At 34.5% G+C, this 22482-nt stretch overlaps 1 long non-coding RNA gene and 1 other non-coding gene across 2 annotated transcripts; one reads left to right on the top strand and one right to left on the bottom strand.

The window, feature by feature from the left end:
* Positions 1–4611: 4611 nt before the first annotated feature.
* LOC150035307 (uncharacterized) lies at positions 4612–6227 on the bottom strand. The gene is made up of 3 exons (XR_016530562.1): positions 6100–6227; positions 5386–5475; positions 4612–4801 (listed from the first exon to the last, which is right to left on the bottom strand). It is a non-coding gene; the product is annotated as an uncharacterized LOC150035307 (long non-coding RNA).
* Positions 6228–20624: 14397 nt separating this feature from the next.
* LOC120082297 (small nucleolar RNA R71) lies at positions 20625–20731 on the top strand. Its single transcript, XR_005483128.1, has one exon. It is a non-coding gene; the product is annotated as a small nucleolar RNA R71 (small nucleolar RNA).
* Positions 20732–22482: the final 1751 nt, after the last annotated feature.

Here is a 22482-nt window from a genome sequence, read left to right as displayed (position 1 = left end):
CATAGTGGATGTAGCGATGATACACTGCTTCACACTCTTCCAAGAAATGGCCAAATGTAGATCTTTCATGAAATTGCTCCTCCACATAATAGCCTCAAAGCATGTATCCACAAAATTTGAATATAAATATCCAATCACCTCAAGATGATTAGATCATTAGTAAGTAAGCATATAATCCTTCGTTCCTTACAGATACCTTAACATTTTTTTCTTGGAGTTTTCCAAAGATCCATTCCTAGATACTTTGATACTTGTCCAACATACCAACAACAAAAATGATGTCTGGTCTAGTTCAAGTTTGTGCATATATTAAGAAATGATTTTATTAATATATTAACACAAGTTTGTGCATTAATAGAAGCATAAGAAATGATTTTCCTTTGATTTTTTTTCCAATACATTCTTTAAACATTGCATGAGACCAAACTTATCTCCCTTCTAAATTAGAACTACATTTCAAGAACATTTATCCATCTTAAATCTCTCTATAACTTTATTAATATATGTTTTTTGAGATAATCCCAAGAATCTATGTGTTTGATCACGGAATATTTCAATTTCTATCACATAGGATACCTCTCCCATATCTTTCATTTCAAAGTTTTGAGAGAAATTCTTTGGTTTGACATAATAAACCAAAGTCATTAGTATAGTCAACAAGATATCATCAACATATAGAACAAGAATTATAAACTTACTCCCACTAATCTTTAGATACATACATCGATCAACGATATTTTCTTTAAATTCATAAGATGTGATAGTATCATTAAATTTAAGATACCGTTATTTAAGTCATATATTTACCTCTTTAGTTTACACAAAATATGTTCCTTTCCTTTAATCACAAAACCTTCTGGTTGATCCATAAACACTTCTTCATTGAAGTCCTCGTTTAGAAAGGTAGTTTTCACATCCATTTGATGATGTTTTAAGTCATAATGAGCATCTAAAACCATAATAATTCTTAGTGGATCTTTTTTTAGAGATTGCAAAAAAGTCTCTTTATAGTCAATACCATCTTCCTGAGTAACCTTCGGAAACGAGTCTAATCTTGTGTCGGTCGCTATTGCTATTTGAGTCAAATTTGGTCTTAAAGATCCATTTACACCCGACTCTTTTTTTCTTTAGGAAATTCTACAAGGTCCCAAACCCCATTGTTAGCTAATGATTTTATCTCTACTTTCATGGTATCTAACCATTTAACAGAATTATCACTTTTAATAACTTGTGAAAACGAAACTGGATCATTATCAATACCTAAGTCAAATTATGACTCATTCAAATAAACCACAAATTCATAAAAAATAATTGATCTTCTTCATTCTATATCTTGTGATTTCTCAATTGTAGATTCATTCATTATAATATCATTATGTAGTGTTTGATCATTAATTTGCTCTTCTTGGGATAGAGTCAATAATCACAAGAATAATAACTTGAGAAAAAGTTATAGATGAAGGAAGTTTCACCTCAACTTCTTGAATTCCCACTTTGCATGGACATGGTTCCAAACTACCACTAATTTTACTATCTTCAATGAACCTTGCATTTCTAATTATTCTCGTATTGTGGCTAGGACAATAAAATCTATACCTTTTGATTTTTCTGGATAACCAATGAAGAAACCACTAGTTTTTTTCTTGAATCTAATTTCCTTTTGTGTGGATTATAAATTCTTACATCAATTTGGCAACCACAAACATGTAGGTACCTTAAATTGGGTTTTCTTCATGTCCATAGTACAAAAGGTATGTGTCTTTGGAACTGATTTACTAGGAACACTATTTAATAAGTATTGAGCAGTTCTTAAAGCATACATCCACAATAATATGGGTAAAGAGGAATTATTTAATATATTCCTAACCATATTCATTAAGGTATGATTATGCCTTTCTACGACACCTTTTGTTGTGGTGTTCCTAGCATTGTATATGGAGTACATATACCATAACTTTCTAGGAATTTAGCAAATGGACCAAAACACTGTCCATTCTCATCATATTTTCCATAATATTCACCACCTTTATCAAACCTTACGATTTTTACCTTTCTATCTAATTGCATTTTCAACTTCATTGATAAATACTTTTAAGACATCTATCACTTGAGGTTTTCCATGTAACAAGTAGATATATCCATAATGTGAAAATCATCAATAAAGGCAATGAAATACTTTTCTCCACTGGAAAATCAAATGGCGCACAAATATTAGTGTGTATAATTTCAAGGAGCTATGAGTTTCTTGTGGCTAGTTTATTAACAGTATATTTTGTTTGTTTTCCATTAATACAATCCATACAAGTTAAAGATGAGTAAAATTTATATCTAGAAAGATTTCATTCTTTACCAATCTCTTAATGTTTATTTAGATACGCTCATGCATAGTACAAGAACCATCAAACTTAATGGTGGTTAATGCACTCATTAATGTTCTAGTAAGTAACTTATCAACCGACTCAGACTAAGAACAATTTTTCACAAATTTCATAAAATTCTTATCATTTTTCCTTGTGGACTCGATATTATTTTCTACAATCATTTGCATAAACATTAGGCTCAACCTATTTGATCTTTTCCAAACTTTATGAAGGATCTTTCCTCATCACTGTTAGCATTAGTAAGTGCAACAAGATTCTCACTTAAGAGTAGTAAATCAAGATCCAAAATATACGGATGGAATCAAGTTTGTATGCACTAATCAAAGAAATTGGGTCCATTAGACCTAATCATAAATGTAGCTTGCGAATGAAGAGAAACAGAACCAGATACATGCAAATATAGAATAAATATGCTTATACATTACTACGTTGAGAAATAAACTAAATACATAATGTAGATTTAGATAACATTAAATAATCATTTAGCATATATTAAAGTTCTTCTTTAGAAGATACAACAATATACAACATTTGTGCATAATTAATGCTAAATTTAATTCCACATAATTGGTAATTAAAATGCTCTAATTAAATATATTAGTTACACTATAGGAATGAAAGCCTATGATAGCTATGAGAAAATACTATAATAGGTCTTTTATAGCGTTTTATGCAAGTCGTGACAATCCACACCATAAAAAGTTTGAGGCTTTTTATAATATTTTAAAATGCTATAAAAAGTCTTAACTTTTTTATAGCAACAAGCTATAAAAAAAAAAAAAAAAAACTTTTATAGTACTTAATAAATACTATGAAATGCTCAATTTTTATAGCATTTTGAAAAATCTATAAATACAAACTTAAATAACAATTTGATCTTTATAAAATGAAATATAGCGTTTTAAAAAGGTTATAAAATTCTTTTATAGCGAAAATATGTGATTATTTATCTATTATATTATTTATTTGCAGCTATAATTATTTATTTAATGAAAGCAATAAACCTTCAAGTGTTTAATTTTTTTTTAAAATTTTCATAGCTCTTGTAAACTTTTTATAGCTTTAAGATGCTTATAATTTCATCTTTCATAACTTCTCAAATATGTTCATATTGCTATTATTGTATTTTATACCTTGCAACACATAAAGTAATATATATATATATATATAAATCTACACAATCAAAATGTGTATATCTAAATAAGCATTCATACAAGATTCATATTGCCTAACAAAAAAAAAAAAAAAAAAATAGAACTGAGTATCAAACATTTGGAGATGAAACAAAACATAAACTCTATAAATTACAAAATATGTTATATAAAAAATCTACATAACTCCAACTTAGTTGTGTTTGTGATCTAGACATTGCATGCATTATTGATAGTCCTTCATTAACCTACAAAAAGTCATTAAGTAATAATAGTTAAATAAAATTAGAAATAAAGAAATAAAATAATAGATAGACATATATAAAGATTAAAACTTTGTTAAAAGGCCATCCAATTTACTACCAATTACATCCTCATTTCTGAGTTTGACATCCATAAAAATGCATAATATTTTGTTAGCAAGCCTATCAAAACACTATTGCTTGTGGATCAAGGGAAACATGGTGATAATATTCTCTAAAAGTTAGAGAAACATATATAATTCACAAAATCGATCAACACTAAAAATTATATGTTTGATTTGGAATATAAAAGACATTAGCCAAACCTCAACTATGAAACCAAGAAATTCTAATAAGGTTTTATGATGACAGAAGAAAATAAAGATGGGAGAAACAAAGAACCTAAATCCAACAACTAATCAATAGCAACAAAAGACATTATGAAAAGAAAATTGTGGTTGTGTATCAAATGAAGATATTAATAAGGGCATTATCACAGTATCAAATGACCTAAGCATCGGCACCCAAAACATTTTTTATATGAAAAGAAGACAGTCACCTGCAAACCATGTTTTGTTTGAGTAAACTATTGTAATAAGAATGTCATCTATGTAAAAAAAAAAACAACGACAAAGAATGCGTGGAACAATCAAATGTTCACCACATCTCTGGCTTGGAAAGCATGTTGGTAGCCTTGGATGATACATCTCCAAACAATAGGTATTTACAAATATGGCAACATGTAATAGAATATTAATAAGTGTGAATCTATTTTTCATTTTGTAAGCAGTGCTAAATAAGCTAAGGTATTTCAGTGAAAAGAAGATGGTTTTGTGAGAAAGTTGCAACTATGTATATGTTGAAGCCAACAAAATTGCAAATTTGTAAAAAGCAAACTTAACAAATATATACGATAAAAAACCAGTCCACACATTTACATGGCTCGAAGAAGTAGGTATGACTTCATGATCTCAATAATTTCTTGCTTTGGAGATTCTGCTGAGACCCAGTTGGCACCCACATATGCCTGAAGCATAAACAATGAATGTAGTAAGAGATAGTCAAACCAAATCAAACAATTCAAACCTACTTATAGAAATGGTCACTGATTCATTGCATTGATTCTTCTTTTCTCTCACCCCGACCACTCTAAAAATTTTAGAAAAACAAAAACAAAAACAAAAACAAAAACAAAAACAAATTTCCTAAAGAGAAATGAAAGAAACAAGCACAGACCACGCAAAATTGAGAGAAGCAATCTTCATTAAGAGGATTGCAAGGAAACAAATAGAATATACAGAAAAGCAGTGGAAAGTGAACCCCACAGCTAATGAGATTTCAAGAGCTCCAAACTGATAAAAATATGAGTGGAGAGAAATCAGAAGTCACCTTCTACAGTTCAAGTCACAAACTCAAGCAAACAGAAAACTACAAAATCTGCACACTTGGGTATAGGAAGTAAAAAAATGTACCCTTTTCCCAATCAAATTTGAAAACAACAAACAATAGCCACGTGAATCTTGGGCATACCTTTGATCTTTCTTTCTATAATCATAATGCCTCGTGGAAATTTTCAACTGAATAATTTTACTGTGAAATAGAAAAACTTACATATTCAATAATCTCAAGGAATTGTTCTTGTCTCTTAGCTCTAGGGTATTCATATTCTTCAGCCATTTTTCCTCTAGTAGCAGATGGTTGCTGAGAAAAAAAATAAATTTGTTTCAAGCAAAAATATTACTAGCAAAATTTTCGACTCCAACCTCTATGTAATGACATTGTACAATGTTGGGAAACTAAAAAGAAGTGTCACCATTAAAGTTTATTAATCATGTCAATTTCATAAATAAACCAAGAAAGGTTATCATATCAAACTCATTTAACAAAACTTTTAATGGCTTCAGATACACAAGCCATGGATTATATTTCTTTTAAGAAAAAAGTACAGTAGAATAGTTAAAATAATTTGATATTTTAGAACAAAAAATGCATTGTTAACCTCGTGAGGGCAAGCAAGTAGTTTTCTTAAACTGATAACTTGCTCCAAGAGAAAAATTTCCAAACCATCAATTTTGTTCTTACTGCAACCACAAAATATGATCCAATTTAGAGATCATAAATCTTTGTGTTATCTTTGGAAGTTGAGTATAGTATATGTTGAAGGGATTGAAATTCTTTGCAGCAGAAGCAATAGGATGCATTGGTCTCTAGATTTTGTTTTATAGAACATACAAAATTCAGAGTGACATAAACAATTGATAAACATTATGAAATCAAGCATGCTACTACTGTGTAAATGGAGAAAAGAGATAAGATATCACATACCCGTTGAAGACTAATTCTTCACGTTTCCCCAATTCACATTGTCTTCTCCCGATCTTACGAGCACTGCAACTGAACACCATCATGGGGTCTTCCCCAATAGGCTTGACTGTAATACTCCTTTGGTTGAATGTTTCTACAAGAGATACAAAAACGAAATTCTAGTTAGCTTTATTACTTAGAATCCCTAGCAATAGTACCAAAAACTTGTTCGCCTCATGATTTAAGTCTAAAAAGTGCTATGATGAAGATGAAGAATGGTAATTATTGAAAAAAAAGGTAGAAGAAAGAAAAGACACAGAGTTACGTGGAAACCCTAGATTAGGGAGAAAAACCACGATGAGGGATTTTTATTCTTAATTTTCTGATACATAGTACTCAACACAGGACAAATATAAATAATCAAACTGAGAAAAACCTTAGACAGTAGATGCTAAGTAAAAGACTAAAATGCCCTTAAGGCTAAATAACAATTTCAACAGTAATGAGTGGGTAAGATGAGTGAAAATGGATGATGGATTAATTTCTCTCTAAATAAGAAAAGTAGGCGATGCATCAGAGTGGATGTAAGCACACCTTGTAAAATGCTTACAAGTTTTCCTAAATCAGATCCAAGTATAAATCTAACTTAGGTTTCTTGGTAAGCCCAAGGTCGAACATAGAGATTTTAAGACAATCTAACACAAACTTTGTGTTTATCTCAATTGCAGAGTTCCTAAATTAATGTAAGTGAAGATTATTTACACTCATTCTCAATGCATGCATACAAGAAGATATAGGAGTTCAGAAGACAAAAAGGGAAAGTTATGGTTGAATGGTGCTAAGTGATGGCAATATGCATTGATTCCAAGTGGGATGAACAAGCCAATGTAAGCGAAATAAAGATGGGATGAAGATGTTACTGATGCTTGTTTACAAACTAAGTGTTCATGTTATACGTTGGTGTTTTTGTTCCTTAGTTCAGATTTAGTCCAACATTTCTCAATGCGAATGTCACATGTATTCCTATCTCTAGGGTGCATGAGTAAAAAACAGAATAAAGATGCAAGTAACTTTATCTATCAACCTATTATGCGCTCTGACTTGATGCGTTCTATAGTTAAATGCCTCTCTTGAGTAGTTTACCTACTTGGTAACTTCAATCAACTTATCAGGATGATTTAAGCATGGATTTCAAATATTCATTAAGTCAAAAAACTAGAAAACACGAGCAGACTTGAATGTAAACAAATGGATAAGTGGTGAAAGATCAATGATTGAATTAAAGATAGAAAATGTTTGTATAATAATTTCAATTTGATAGAATGAAATGAGAAATGGAAATGATATGTAAAACGAAGACGTCAAGCCGCAAAGTCCAATTTCTTGTTCTCTTTGGCTCGATTTTACTGCTTGTTCAATCAAATTGGTGAAGAACGTGATGAAGATTCCTCTATCGAGCTTTATCTCCAACAAATCCTCTTGATCAACGGTGAAATGGATCTTCCCTCCTATCTCCTTCTTGTCAATGGTAGAGCTCTACTAGCTATCTGATTTCTCTAAGTTATCTAATGTTCTCTCTAACTCCTTTACTCAACAGCAAGCTTCCTTTTTTATAAGCGTTTCTTCAGCAACTTGTGACCAGACTTGCATTAAATTCCATATCCTGGATAGTTGCATGCCATCTTTGAGGTTTTCAGATGCCGCCAGTTAGATGCTCATCCCTGCAAGTGGTGATTTGACAGAAAAAGCGCAAGCCAATATATCCTTTTTGCTAGGGATGGCAATGGGGCTAGGGCAGGGCGGGATGCATTCCCCATCCCCATTCTTGTGGGGATTTTTAATCCCTGTCCTCACCCCATTCCCCGTTTTGGAGAGCCGGGATCGGGGTCGGGAAATCCCCATTCGGGGATTTGGGTCCCCATAGGGAAAAATCTCCACTTTTTATTTTATTATTTTTATTATTTAAAATTAGCTAAATTTAATATTTATATTGAGATTGTAAATTTTATATAGGAGATTAGTATTATTGTTACATATAATTGTTTAAATTAAACATGACATGTTTTTTAATTATAAATTAATAAAAATTAAATTTATTATATTAGATATTTAAAATTAAAAAAGAAAAAAACCTGAAACATACTGTTTTAGTAATATATATATATATAAATATAAATATTAATATTAACAATTAAAAAAATTGGGGCAGGGACGGGGATCGAATTCGGGATCGGGGACGGGGCGAGGATCCCCTCCCCATCCTCGTCCTATCCCCAACTGGGGACCCAATTTAAATCCCCGGTTTGATCCCCGTCCTTGGTCATACCGGGGATTTCCCGCCTCGTTCGGGACTGGGACTTGCGGGGACCCAACCCTGCGGGGAATTTTGTCATCCCTACTTTCTGCATTGATCATCCTTGGATGCATAGTCCTTGCGTTAGTTTGGTCTGCAACACTTGGTGAAATTTCTTCAATTCTTGCGTTGAGATGCGTTAATGAAGCAAATTTTAACTAAAATGCTACTTTTGAATAAGTTAACGGTGTACAAGGAATTCTATGCGTTTTTCTTAGAATGAATGCATTTTTATCAATAAAGATTTTAATTGTTCCAATTTTTAAGAGACAATAACTTGTATTTCTACAAGTTATCAACTCACAATAAATCTTTCTGCCGTATGAAACAAAAAGTTAATAAAAGTAGCTTCAGTTACCATCAATCCACAAAAATAGAACAAAACAACATTGTCAAACAAAACAATTTAGTTCCCACCAGACAAATAGATAGCTGGAAGCAAGTTATAACATGGAAAAGACCAAGAGACAACCAAGCAGAAAAGTCTAAGAAGTAATCAAAAGAAAGCATGTACGAAAGGATGTATATACATTTTTCAATAATATGCTAAACAAGGATCCTTAGCCATTTTGATAGCTTTAATGGTCTTGAAACTCTATTGTTTGAAGTAAAGCTTTTTACAAAAATTTCAAGTTCTAAACTGTTCTTTCTTTCACCAACATTGGGGCAGGGTAAAAAAGGTGTACAGAAGATTCTATGCAAAATTAGGCAAAAAGATCATGCAATGGATAAACTTACTTACCTTGTTCAATCATTGTGGGGCAGTATCTTCTTCCATGTGAGCATTGCCATCTCAAAAGCTAGAAGCCTGAAATAGTTAAGAAAACAACCAAAAGCAGTAGATAATCTAAAAGGGTTTTGGTCATGTCATCAAGTTTCTGTCGGAATGGAATATAATTTACATGGCTGTTAGGCGGAATAGATTGCTTAAGGCATATTCTTTGGCATTATTTAAGGATATTAAGAATTGTCAAAGTTTTGAGAAAGAAGAAGAAAAAGGGTCTTTAATTCTATTTCTTTATGAAGAGACAACTTTCAAGTTGAATTCACAATCTCAGTTTTGCTCTTGGAAGTCTAAATATCAATGATAATTCCCTTTCCAGGTAAAGACCCAGCCTCATTCACCCATTTCAAGTCATTGACCCAAAATTTCAACTCTCATTTTATTTCTCCTTTAATCCACAATCAAAATGATCAGTTCAAATAAAATCTTAAGAACTAGCACCATGATCAAAACTCAAATCATGGACAAGAGTTACAAGACATAGAATTAAGAGGACATTCTTGATAAATTAAGTAATCTGTGAACTTTTCCACCCTTCTACAAGGTTGCACATCATACATAAGTTGACCAAAAAGACCTATCAGACAAAGTCAAAAGAACAAGAAACAATACAAAATACCCAAAAACAAATAAGTAATTGAAGGTTACCTTTTGAAATGTTGAGAAGAAAAAGAACAATGAATCTATTGTTGCCGATGAAATTCCACAGAGAAGGCATTTTTTGTTACATTATTTATCTTCCATGAACTCACTGGATTCCATGCTTTTGTTTTATGAAGGAGATAACTAGGTTAAGGGCTCTGCACAAACCATTGAGAAGACGAAGGAGGGATCGAGATGATGCAATAGAGGTCAAAGATGTGGAGAAGTCGAAATCGGAGATAAGGGAAGTCGAATAAGAAAGTTGAGAAGACAAATGGCCAGGGCTTTTCCGTAAGGTGAACCCGCGTTCTTATTTTTAATTTTTTTGATTCTCGCCTTTCTTTTCCTTTTTTTTAATAGCATTTTTTATTAGTGCTATCCTAAATGCTATTGAATGTAATATTTGTTGTAGTGTTTTCTTTGAATATATCAAAAATATCTAACCAAACACCTCAATTAACCATAATAAGGTTCAAAATTATAAAACTACTATTCAACCTTTGGGTGATTCAAAATGTCTTATAATAATAAATACCAATATACTCATGATAAAATCTTTGATGTTTCATAATATCATCTTCTTCATTAGCATCACATAAGCATGCGTAATTGAATCAACTTTAAATTGATATCTATAAGATTTACTAATTGGGTCACTTTGATGACTAATAAATTATTCATAATATAGATATCATAATAAAATAATCACAATTAATTTATCACAAGATAACTGGATACTTTAATCAATCTTTATATTATTCTCATGCTATATGCATAAACAAATAAAAATATAATTAATACATAATTTAATTTACCAAACTTAAGGGAATTTAAACATGCATAATTTATAATGTTCTAAACTTAATATAATAACTAAATCATGAAAAATACATAAACATTAATGGAGCAATTAAAGAAAATAGTTAAATCTTGGATAACTTTAATCTAAGAAATATAAATTAAAAATAAGCAGTAAAATAGATTTTTTGTTTTCATGAATTAACTTTCATTTGATATCTACCTAGAATTTACTAATTTGACTACTTTAGTCAAATTATTCATAATATATAAATATCAATAACATAATTCCAAGTAATTTACAACACAAATTATAGAAATATTAATATTGCAAATAATTTTATCAATAAAATATAAAATCTCTGTACATTCTACTTTCTAATTTAAATTACAAGGATAAAACATACCTTACATAATTTTCATGATAAACTTTACACATAAAACAAAAACATAAACTCATGAAACCATGTAGTGCTCCACGAGACAACTTTTAAATTACTTAATTCTCACATGATTATCACATATTGAATTTTCCCTTATTAATGTCATAAACAAGAACCTTATAAAAAGCATGTAAACCAAAAAAACAATCATACGCTTCGATTGCCTAAATAAAACTTAATTGTATTGTGAATTTAAGGAGAAAAAACGAGCACAATGAGAATACAAATTTCGAAAAATATAATATTAAAATAATAATTAAATAAATAAATAAAATAACTAAATAACTAAATTTAGAATAAGTAGAAAAATTATAGAAAATAGAAAATTTCTCCAAAAATTTCCACTTTCTCCAAAATTCATGGAATTTCAACCAATGTATGTGTATCTACAAAATCCACAAATGACTACTTATTTATTAGAAATTTTGGCTAGAAGGAAGTGACACACTTGGACACTATGCATTGGTGGTTGAATGACACATGGCCAACACATAAGGTAATGAAAAAAATGACACTTGACATTGAACACTAAGTATGACATTAATGGACATCTATTATTATTATTATTATAATATTTATAATATTCCCCCTTAAATGTCGATTATATATATGAAATATGACTCATTAAAATCTTACTAGGAAAATACCCCATGGGAAAAAAAAAATCCTAGTTGATGCGTTGATTTATCATGCGATGAAAGGATATGTGGATAAGATGATCATGCAAGTTTTCCTAAAAAAGCTCAAGTATAAGCCTTCTTAGGGTCTTGGTAAGTTCAGGGTCGAACGCAGGGATTACTAAATAGATATGCGACAGACTCTCTGATCCTATTACGATGGTGATTTAACTTAGATTTTCTAATGCGATGGAATTAAATGCACAACAATGAAAGGGTGGTGTTGTAACAAGTATGTGATGAAGGGATTGAGAAGATGTTTTGCTAGCATTTCTTAAGATATTGTACAAGTCATGCGATCATACTATACACAAATATTAAGCACTACATTTCTCAATGCATAAGGTCACATTTCCTATTTCTAGGATGCATGCGATGTATATGGAATGTAGTAGATAGAACTTATTTCTAAGTCTCTACTCTTGCTTATGCAATCTAATCCGACTCTCTCAAGCCTAGATTCTGTCTTTAGACTACTCTCTCAAGTACTCCAAATGATGAATGAAGCATACATAAGACAAGATGATCACATAAAGTGCATAGCTTAAGTCATGCCAGCTAAGTACTTCTCAACCCATTCACAAATTTAGTTACTCATGCATGGTGTGGAGAGTGATCATAAATTGAAATGAAGTTTCCATTTTTTCGAATAAAGTGTTTGAGTACAAAACAATAAATGGTGTAAGAAGTATCAAGCCAAGTAAACAATGTCTTGCTTCCTCTGGCTTTTTACACTGCTCTTATCACTTCAACTCTTTCCCGAATTGTAGAATCTTGCTCTCCAAGGGTTGGGTGTCTCTCCTCTGTACTGTTTCCAGTAGTCTTTCGACCTCTCCGAAAAGTAATTCCCTTCCCTCAGCTTCGTCTTGCTCCCTCTCGCCTCTCTTTGGTTTGGTAACATTGGGTATTTATAGACTTCTAGGCAAAGTAGTTCTTCTCACCAATGATTTCGTGGATGGGCAACATAAATTTCCATACCCTGTTGCATCGTCTGATGGTCATCGGAAGTTCAATGTATTTGCAACGGTATGGTCTTTAACAACTGTCCACTGCATTTCTGATTTGACCGTTATCAGCTTTACGTCCCATCATGTTTCATTGCATTAAGCTACTGCCTTTATGTAAAGTAATCACTCGATCATCTTTGAGGTACCCTTGGATCGCAAACTCAAGTGTGCCATCACATTGTACCTGCACAGAATAACGCAATTTAATTGCTTTTATGCGATGAGCATTAGCGATCGCAATTTTCTTTTAGTTTGACGCATCCAATCATAATATTGCCTATGTCAACATCGCTTTCCCCCATTGTTTTAATAATTTGAGCTTTAATAACTTGTATTTCTACCAGCTATCACACCCCCAAATTTAAAACAATGCTTGCCCTCAAGCATAAAACTAAATATTTCTCAAAATTTCAACCGCCTTCACCCTGCCTAGGCTTTTCATGATGTCTTATTCAAATCGCTGAACCAATGCCTTATTAATTTCTATCCTAATCTCTTCCTAAAATATTTCTAACCTTTAGGGACCACAAGCTGAATCTTAAAAAAAAAAAATCTTTAATCATTTCCCAGGACATCGCATGATTTATTTCAAATTTTATCAAATCAGGGTGTTCAAGAGGTTTCGGCCTTTGCATGATTTAGATATTCGTTTTGTGATCTTGCGTTGGTCCGAGTGCCTGACCTTCATTTTGGCTTGCCCTCACAGGTGTCATGCGGACATCCAACTACGAGCGGGCGCTCTTTTTAGTCAAAACTCATGCCCATCTTTTTTTACTTGGCAGCGGAGTTACGATCACTTAACTTCTGCATTGATCACGATTTCCACCTTCGTTTTGGCTTGCCCCAATGGGTGTCATGCAGACATCCAACTACGAGCAGGATTCGATCTCAACGTTATATAATTTTTTTTTAAATTGAAATGAAGATCTGAAAATAACGCGACTAAAAATAATACCCTTCAAATTTAAAATGTAGCAATGTCCTCATTTCTGAAGACGAAATAATTCATGCAATGAACTTAGAAAATTTTGGAAAAATGGTTTTGAAGTAAAGCTGGTAGACCACTAAATTTTTAGAAATGTTTTATAAATCGATTGTCCTGAAATTAATCTGATGCTAGTTCATGTGATAAGAAAAGAAGCATATATTTCATCGTTGAAGTCATAATGGGCAAAGGATGAATGCGACGACCAAATCAAGTAATCAGAAATACATAATTGAGCCAAACGAGAGACAATGTGATAGTAAAATTCAGCAATATTAAATTGAAAGTGAGAAGTACAAAAATTGAAATAAGATGAGGCAAGGAAGGATACAACCCCCAAATTTAATTTTTCGCCCGCATAATTGTGATCGCATCCTTTCCTGTGATGGGCTAAAAAGTAAAGTAGATTTTTGAAAGAAAAACAAAAAGGATACTCAAAAGGATATACTTCGTCCTTGATGAATGTATGTTGCTTATCATCGCAGGGACTAAGTGTTTCTTCTTTATTCTGGCTTACCCAAGTCGATAGAGGTTTTCTCGCGTTGGAAATCTCCTCTATGATACATCTTTACTCTTTGTCCATTCACTTTAAATGCGTTGGTCCCATCTTCGTTGGTCAATTCCACCGCTCCATGCGGGAATACTTCCTTGATTATGAAAGGCCCGGACCAACGTGACTTCAGTTTTCCAGGAAAGAGACGCAACCTAGAGTTGAACAGTAATACCCATTGACCTATCTTGAGGTTTTTCTCGCAAAGAAGTTTATCATGTCATTGTTTGGTGCACTCTTTGTAAATTTTGGAATTCTCATACGCTTGTAATCTCCACTCATCTAGCTCTAGTAGTTGAAGTTTTCTCTCTTCTCCTACAGCCTTAAGATCAAAGTTAAGTTTCTTAACTGCCCATATCACCTTATATTCCAGTTCCAATGGCAGATGACAAGCCAAACACCAACACATATGCTGACATACCTATGGGTGTCTTATAAGCAGTCCGATATGCCCACAAGGCATCATCCAGTCTCATGGCCCAATTCTTCCACAATGGGTGCACCACCTTCTCTAAGAATGACTTGATTTCTCTGTTGGAAACCTTTGCTTGTCCGTTTGTTTGGGGGTGATATGCGGTGGCGATCTTACGGTGGATATTATATTTGATCAACAGTTTACTAATAATGCAGTTCACAAAGTGGGTCCCTTCGTCACTTATTATGGCACGTGGAGTGCCAAAACAAGTGAAGATGTTTTTCTGCAAGAATTTAGAGACTGTTGCCGCATCGTTTGCAACACATGAAACAACTTCAATCCATTTGGAAACATAGTCAACAACCAATAGAATATATTTATGACCATTTGACGATGGAAATGGTCCCATGAAATCTATTCCCTAGACGTCGAATAGCTCCACCTCCAAAATGATGTTTATTGGCATCACATTTTTTTTTTTATGAAATGCTTCCAGTGCGTTGCCACTTATCGCGTTTCATGTAGTATTCTTGTGCGTCTTTAAACAGAGTGGACCAGTAATACCCACATTACAAAAGGTTTGCTACTATGCGCTGTCCACCGAAATTCCCTCCATAGGGTGATTCATGACATTGAAACAATATGCGATGGAAAGCAGTTTCTGGAACACAGAGTCTCAATATCTAGTCTGGTCCATTTTATAGAGATTCGGATTGTCCCAAGAGTAAAATTTGCATTCATGAATGAGCATTTTCTTTTGATGGGATGTTCGGGGAATTGCTTGCAAACCAAGAAGTTGACAATATCCGCATACAAGGGTAGTTCTTCAATCTTAAGCAACTACTCATCAGGAAATGAGGCGTTCACCTCCGACTGGATGCGATCCACTTCTGGATTCTCTAATCGCGGTAAATGGTTAGCGACCTGGTTCTTTGTTCCCTTTTGTTCGATTATTTCCATATTAAATTCTTGGAGTAAGAACCCATTGGATCAGACTAGGCTTTGCATCTTTTTTGGTCATCAAATATCTTATCACAAAGTAGTCTGTGTGGACTATCACTTTTGACCCCAATAAGTACGGTCAGAATTTTTCAATTGCAAAAATCACCGCTAAAAGTTCCTTCTCGGTGGTGGTGTAATTCGCCTACGTGGAGTTTAATGTTTTGCTAGCATATGCGATGGGGTGTAACATTGTCTTTACTTTTTGTGCCAAGACTGCTCCCATCGCATATCCGCTGGCATTGCACATTAGTTTGAATGGCTTTGCCTAATTGGGTGCAATCAGAATTGGCGTTGTAGTTAATGCGTCCTTTAGTGTTTTGAATGCTATGAGGCAGTGTGAATCGAAATCAAAGGGTCTATCAGCTTCCAACAATGCATTCAAAGGTCGAGCGATTTTGGAAAAGTCCCTTACTAACCTTCTGTAAAACCCGACGTGTCCTAGGAAATTCCTTAAAGCTTTCACATTTGCTGGAGGTGGAAGTTTTTCTATAGCTTCAAATTTTTCTTTGTCCACCTCTAACCCATTCCTTGAAACCTTGTGCCCAAGCACAATTCCTTCTTTGACCATAAAATGGCACTTTTTCCAATTCAGCACCAGATTAGTTTCTTCACATATTTTCAGTATTCTCTTCAAGTTTTACAGAAAAATTTCATATGTTGCCCATAGACTGAGAAATCATCCATAAAGATTTCAACCGAGTTTTCCAGGTACTCGAAGAAGATCACCATCATACACCTTTGAAATGTACTGAGAGCATTGCATAATCCAAAAGGCATGCGACGAAAGGTGAACGTTCCATATGGACATGTGAATGTGGTCTTTTCTTGATCCTCTAGTGTGATCATAATTTGGTTAGCCTGCGTACCCACCAAGGAAGCAGAAATAATCATTTCCTGCTAATCGGTCGAGCATTTGATCAATGAAAGGCAAGAAGAAATGATCTTTCTTTGTCGCCGCGTTGAGTTTCCTGTAGTTCATACAAATCCGCCAACCTGTGACAGTCCTCATGGGGATCAGTTCATTGTTTGCGTTAGGAACCACTGTTATCCTACCTTTTTTGGGAACACATTGCACGGGGCTGACTGATGCGTTGTTTTATTGAATGGAAATATGGATGATATGCGTTGATGGAATTGTGTTGTGCACTTAAGTTTCCCTAGCGGAATTCAAGTGTAAATTCCTCTGAGTTTCTTGGTAAGTCCAGGGTCAAACACAGAGACTTGTGAAAATAGATTGCGTTGGTAATTTTGATAAAAACTTTGCGATAACCGGGTAAATAAATGAAGTATTTGGTTTGTTATTTGCGTTGATGAAAAAGAAATAAATAAATGCGGCGGATTTGAGAAACGAAAGTTACGTTGATAGATGCAATGAGTATGCGATGAACGGGTTGAGAAGATCTTTAGCTAGCGTTACTCGGGAATGCGTCAGACTATGCGATCACGTTACTACCATGCACAACAAGTCATTTTCCAATGCAAATGTGATGCTCCTAAATCTAGGATGCATGTGTTGAATGCAAAATGTCCATAGAGCTCATCCCTAAGTCTCTACTCTTGTCCTATGCGTTGATGCAAGATGCATGAAAGCAAGGTGACCGCATACAATCATATCCTATCTCTAGGATGCTTACGATGCATTGATAACAAATAGCGCTCATTCCTAAGCGCCTATCTCTTGTTTATGCGTTTTAATCTGGTTCTTCCAAACCTAGATTCTAATCTGACCTTCCCAAGTCTAGTTCCTATCCTTAGACTACCCTTCCGAGTATCTCTAATGGACGAATGAAGCATACATAAACAAGATAATTGCAAAGAATGAAGATTCCCTAGTTGTGCTAGCTAAATGCTTCTCAACCCATTCAATTGATTTAGCTACTCATGCGTAAATCACAGAGAGTGAACAGATATAGAGAAAGAAATTCTATTCTTATAAATGAGTTGAGTACAAAATGCCAATGGAAGTTTAAGGTAGAGAGCCTGGTAGCAATTCCTTGCTAAACGAGACTTTTTACACTGGAATCTCTATTCTGATCTAAAGATATTCCCGCTTCCGCAGGCATTGACCCTCTCTCTGTCTTTGGAGCTTCCGATGCTCTCCCAAGTTTACCGGAATGATCTACGGGCACAACTTTCTCCCTCGCGTTCGCCTTAAGATGAAAGAAAACTAAAAACAAAGACGTGCAAACTGGAACAAAAGATTGTAAAAGTGGTGAACCCTTTTTCTGAAGAATACACTTGGTATTTATAGAGCATCCATGGTGAAAGGCGGTTTCTCTCTCCCGGTTGTATAGATGGGACAACTTTAATTCCTGATTGACGCGTCGGATAATTGTTACCGATAAAGCTGAATGTACTCTGTGACCATTATCGGCTGTCAACTTAATTTGGACTCAACTGTCATCAGCTTTCTGTCCCATCGCTCTTAATTAGCCTTTCACCCAGATGTGCCCACCATGTTGCACTGACCAAGTTGCAGCAATCCTTCTCGGGCGAATGTTTACGAGCACGATCAACGCAAAGTCTTGCGGTGAAGTTGCGCTCGACCAATAAATTCCTATGATCGCAATCTTTGCATTGCGTTAACGCATATTCTGCAAAAAAAATACAAAAATCAATAGTCTAATGCGCTGAATGCATGCGACCGTAATATTATAGAATTTATGCTTAATGGACGCAATTTAACATATTTCATCAACGTAATCCAACATTGTTTAAGAACTTAGCACTATGATAACGTGCATTTCTTCCCGTTATCACTGACCCATGTGCTATCTGCGATAAGGTAGATAATGTCGGCATCTAACCATTTGATGATTTCTTTTTTGACAACCTCTTTTATCGCAAGGTTGAGTCTACATTGAGGTTTTATTGAGCCCCTTTGATTTTCTTCAAGCCGGATTCGATGCATGCAATACATTGGGCTAATACCTCTGATGTCTGCGAGCGTCCAACTGATTGCTCTAATATATTTCTTTAGAACATTGAGCAGCGCGACTTCTTTTTTTCTTCAGGTAACGCAGAGGATATGATGACTGGTAAGGTTTCATTCTAGCTAAGAAATACATACTTCAAGTGGGTTGGTAGAGTTTTTAATTCTAGTGTAGATGGTTGCTTTAAAGAGGGCTTCTGTGTTTTTCTTTCTTCATCCAAATTCAGTATTTCCTCATTCTTCAATATCTCTGTTGTCGCATGGCAAGTCTTTATGGATGTTGTCGCATCCTCTCTTTCTTCATTTTCTTCCTCGGACTCCCAATTTTCAGCGAAAGTGTGTTCATCATCGGAATCTGACAAGCCTTCCTCATTTGGGAACTTCATTGCCTTGATAATATTGAACTTAAGCTTCTTTCCGTTGACACTCATTGTGATTTCACCCTTGTGCACATCTATTTGAGCACGACCAGTAGGCAAGAATGGTCGTCCCAATATGATTGGAATATCTTTATCTGCCTCATAATCTAAGATAATGAAGTCTGCAGGTAGAATGAATCTGTCTATTGTTACCAAGACATCCTTCAATTTTCCTTCAAGGTGCACCAAGGATTTATCGGCGAGTTGAAGAGTCACCGTTGTGGGTGTCAGTTGTCTCACATTCAATCTTTTGAAGATTGAAAGAGACATTAAGTTTATGCTTGCCCCAAGATCGCACAATGCTTGACCAATATAAATTCCTTCTATTAAGCAGGGTATTGTAAAACTGCCTGGATTGTGCATCTTTGGTGGGATTCTTGTGTCAATGCCACCGTGGCGAATCTTCCCATGCTTATTTTCTTTGAGACAATGTCCTTAAAAAATTTCGCATATACCGACATATGCTCTATCGCTTCTATGAATGGAATATTGATGTGTAATTGTTTCAATATTTCCAAGAAAGGCTGATACTGGCCTTCATCGTTATGTTTCATTTTCAATCTTTGAGGAAATAGAGGTAGCTGTACTTTTAATGTTTCATGGTATGGAAGCTTAGAGGTGATCGCATCTTCTGGTTTCCTAGTTTTGGACTCCTTTGATTCAATTTGCGATAGAGGCTTTTCTGATTCAATTGCAGGTTGCTCCTTTGATTCGGTCTTGTGAGGCTCTTTTCTGACTTTTATCGCCGCCTATCCACTCCTTAGGGCGACTGCTTGGCAATTTTCTTTCCCTGAATTGCGTGGAAGCTCGGTTGAGCTACGCAATGTCCCTCGAGGTCTGTTGTTTAGCTCTCCTACAATTTGTCCCATTTGAATTTCCAAATTGCATATGGATGTAGCTTGGTTTTGAAGGATTGTTTCATTCTTTTCGATGTATTTCTTTAACAAGTTTTCCAGGGATGATGGGGATGGTGTTTGAGAGCTACTAGCTTGCTGTTGTCCATTAGTTCTATGGAAAAACCCTGGTGGTCCCTCTCTCTGAGCCACAGGCTTACTGCCTTGCCGTTGGTTGCTCTTCCAAGAAAAATCAGGGTGATTTCGCCACCCCGGATTGTAAGTGTTTGAAAAAGGATTGTTTTTTTTTTTAATAAAGTAAACTGATTGAGGATTTCGTGGGCATTCTTTAAAAGAATTCGATTCTTCACATACGATACAGTTAGTGCTTGTTTTCTCAATCGCATTGACTTGCCCATTTCAAGTTCTTGAATTGTTTATTACGATGCCTTGTAACAAGTTTATCATCACATTCATCTGATTTTGTAATTATGCGATGGCATTATTACTCATATTACTTTCTCTGGTATTTGTTCTTTGATTGCTTTCTTGCCAATCTTCATGGTTTACCGAGATGCGATCAAGAATATTCTTTGCTTCATCATATGTTTTATCCAGAAGACCTCTATCTGCTGTCGCATTGGCAGCTTTCTATGATGCAGAGTTGAGTCCATGATAGAAAATCTCCATTTGGAGGCAATCCGATAATCCATTGTGTGGGCATTCGCGTACTAGTCTCTTGAATCTCGCCCATGCGTCACTGAGCTATTCATCTTCTTCTTGTTCAAAATTGGTGATCAATTTCCTCCTTATGGAATTTTCTGTGGGAGGAAAATACTTCTTTATAAACTTCTCCACAACTTTCTCCCATGACGTTATCTCTCCTAGTTTGAGAGAGTATGCCCATTTTCTTGCTTTATCACATAGTGAAAATGGAAAAAACGTGAGTCGAACCTCCTCTGGGGAAATATTAGGGAAGATAAAAGTGTTGCAAATTTCAATGAAGCTTCGTAGATTGGCGTGCGGATCTTCACCATGTCATCCTCTGAACTGTCCTGCTGTTTGTATCATTTGTAACATTACTGGCTTCATTTCGAACCTTGATCCATCCAATGCTGGTCTCATGATTCCTGGGGAGAAATACTCGTTCATCAAGTTGTTATATTAACAACACAAGCGTTCGTACAAACTCTTTACAAACTATAGGACACGAGAATTTAGGGCATCAACCCCAACAATACTATCTCTAGAATAACTCATATTCCGATAGTCATTTAGTTACCTTTTTCGGTGAAGAACTTATTAACACAGTAATTTTGTAAGTGTAACCCTCCATTTTTAGATCTCAGAGGTTAACGACCCCAATGATGCTACCGAATTAGAGAGTAAAGGTAGGGAACCAGTCTAAGAAATCCTATCCATTCTTGGAGTTTGATTTGCTCCGAATCCTATGTTACAACCCTCCGAGGAGATAGTCGCCGTAAAAATGACTAGTGTAGATGGCATAAAGTCGACAAGCTGATGCAACATAGGAATCTCACGGGCCAAACTAATGGAAGAGACCGTAGGACACGTTGACACACATCCTTCACCCACTTGCTATGTACTGCTTCCCCTATTCACCTTGCTATTGACCCTTGCAAACACTTTCCGAATGGAGGTCACTCCGAGGGTGACATGAAGCGTTGTATGGATCTCACAGTGTGAACTCTTAGGCACGTGAGAGCTAAGAACAATATATCTTATATTTAGGTATGTTTCTCCCACTGAATATATATCTCACAGTGTTGTATGGATCTCCTACTGAAGTGCTCTATTTGTTTTTGGGTAAATCTATACTTAGGTATGTTTCGGCTAATTACACAATCTAAGTCTAGGTGATTTTTCAAGTATAACGGTTATATTTGGAATTAATCTATGATGTCTAGGTGATAAACCAGTTTTAAAACCGCACACCGCTCATGTATGCTCATAAAACGAGGTTAACAACGCTCAATTATTCGGCCATAATCCCCAGATAAAAGGTGTTCCGTAGACCGTCAACTTAAGCACCTCCAGTCTTAGATAAGATTATACACCGGTTGAGTTTGTAACTACAGTTTTACAAGATAACGACGTATTTTAACTATTAAAACAAATTGTTAACCTACGTGAGCATGTAAATTATCTTTGTTATAGATTTTAAATGCCTAATCAAATTTTATAACAACTTATTAAACTTTTAGACATGCTTTGCATCCATAATAATCATCAAGCATTTTGTGATTTAATATAATACCTTATATTAAACACTTGAAATCCTAAACATGCATATTATATTTATAACTCCTTATAACATACTTTCGATGCATGCAACATACTTTCTATGGTGGGATTTTAAATCTACATGGTGAAGGAATTCGGACATGAAGATTTTCATGAGCAGCGGAATGATCGTTCCAAATTCCATTCGATATTGAACATACATAATTACAATTCAAGAAACGGAAACTAACAGGTCATGCACAATACGAAATTACAGCATGCTTACAGATGAGATCAAGGGATATAGTATACATACCTTT

The sequence above is a fragment of the Benincasa hispida genome, chromosome 7, assembly GCF_027475165.1.
Source record: "Benincasa hispida cultivar pf3 chromosome 7, pf3_genome.v1.1, whole genome shotgun sequence".
NCBI classification, from domain to species: Eukaryota; Viridiplantae; Streptophyta; class Magnoliopsida; order Cucurbitales; family Cucurbitaceae; genus Benincasa; species Benincasa hispida.
Note: the sequence above shows the minus strand (reverse complement) of the source record. Positions and strands in the feature narration are given on the sequence as shown.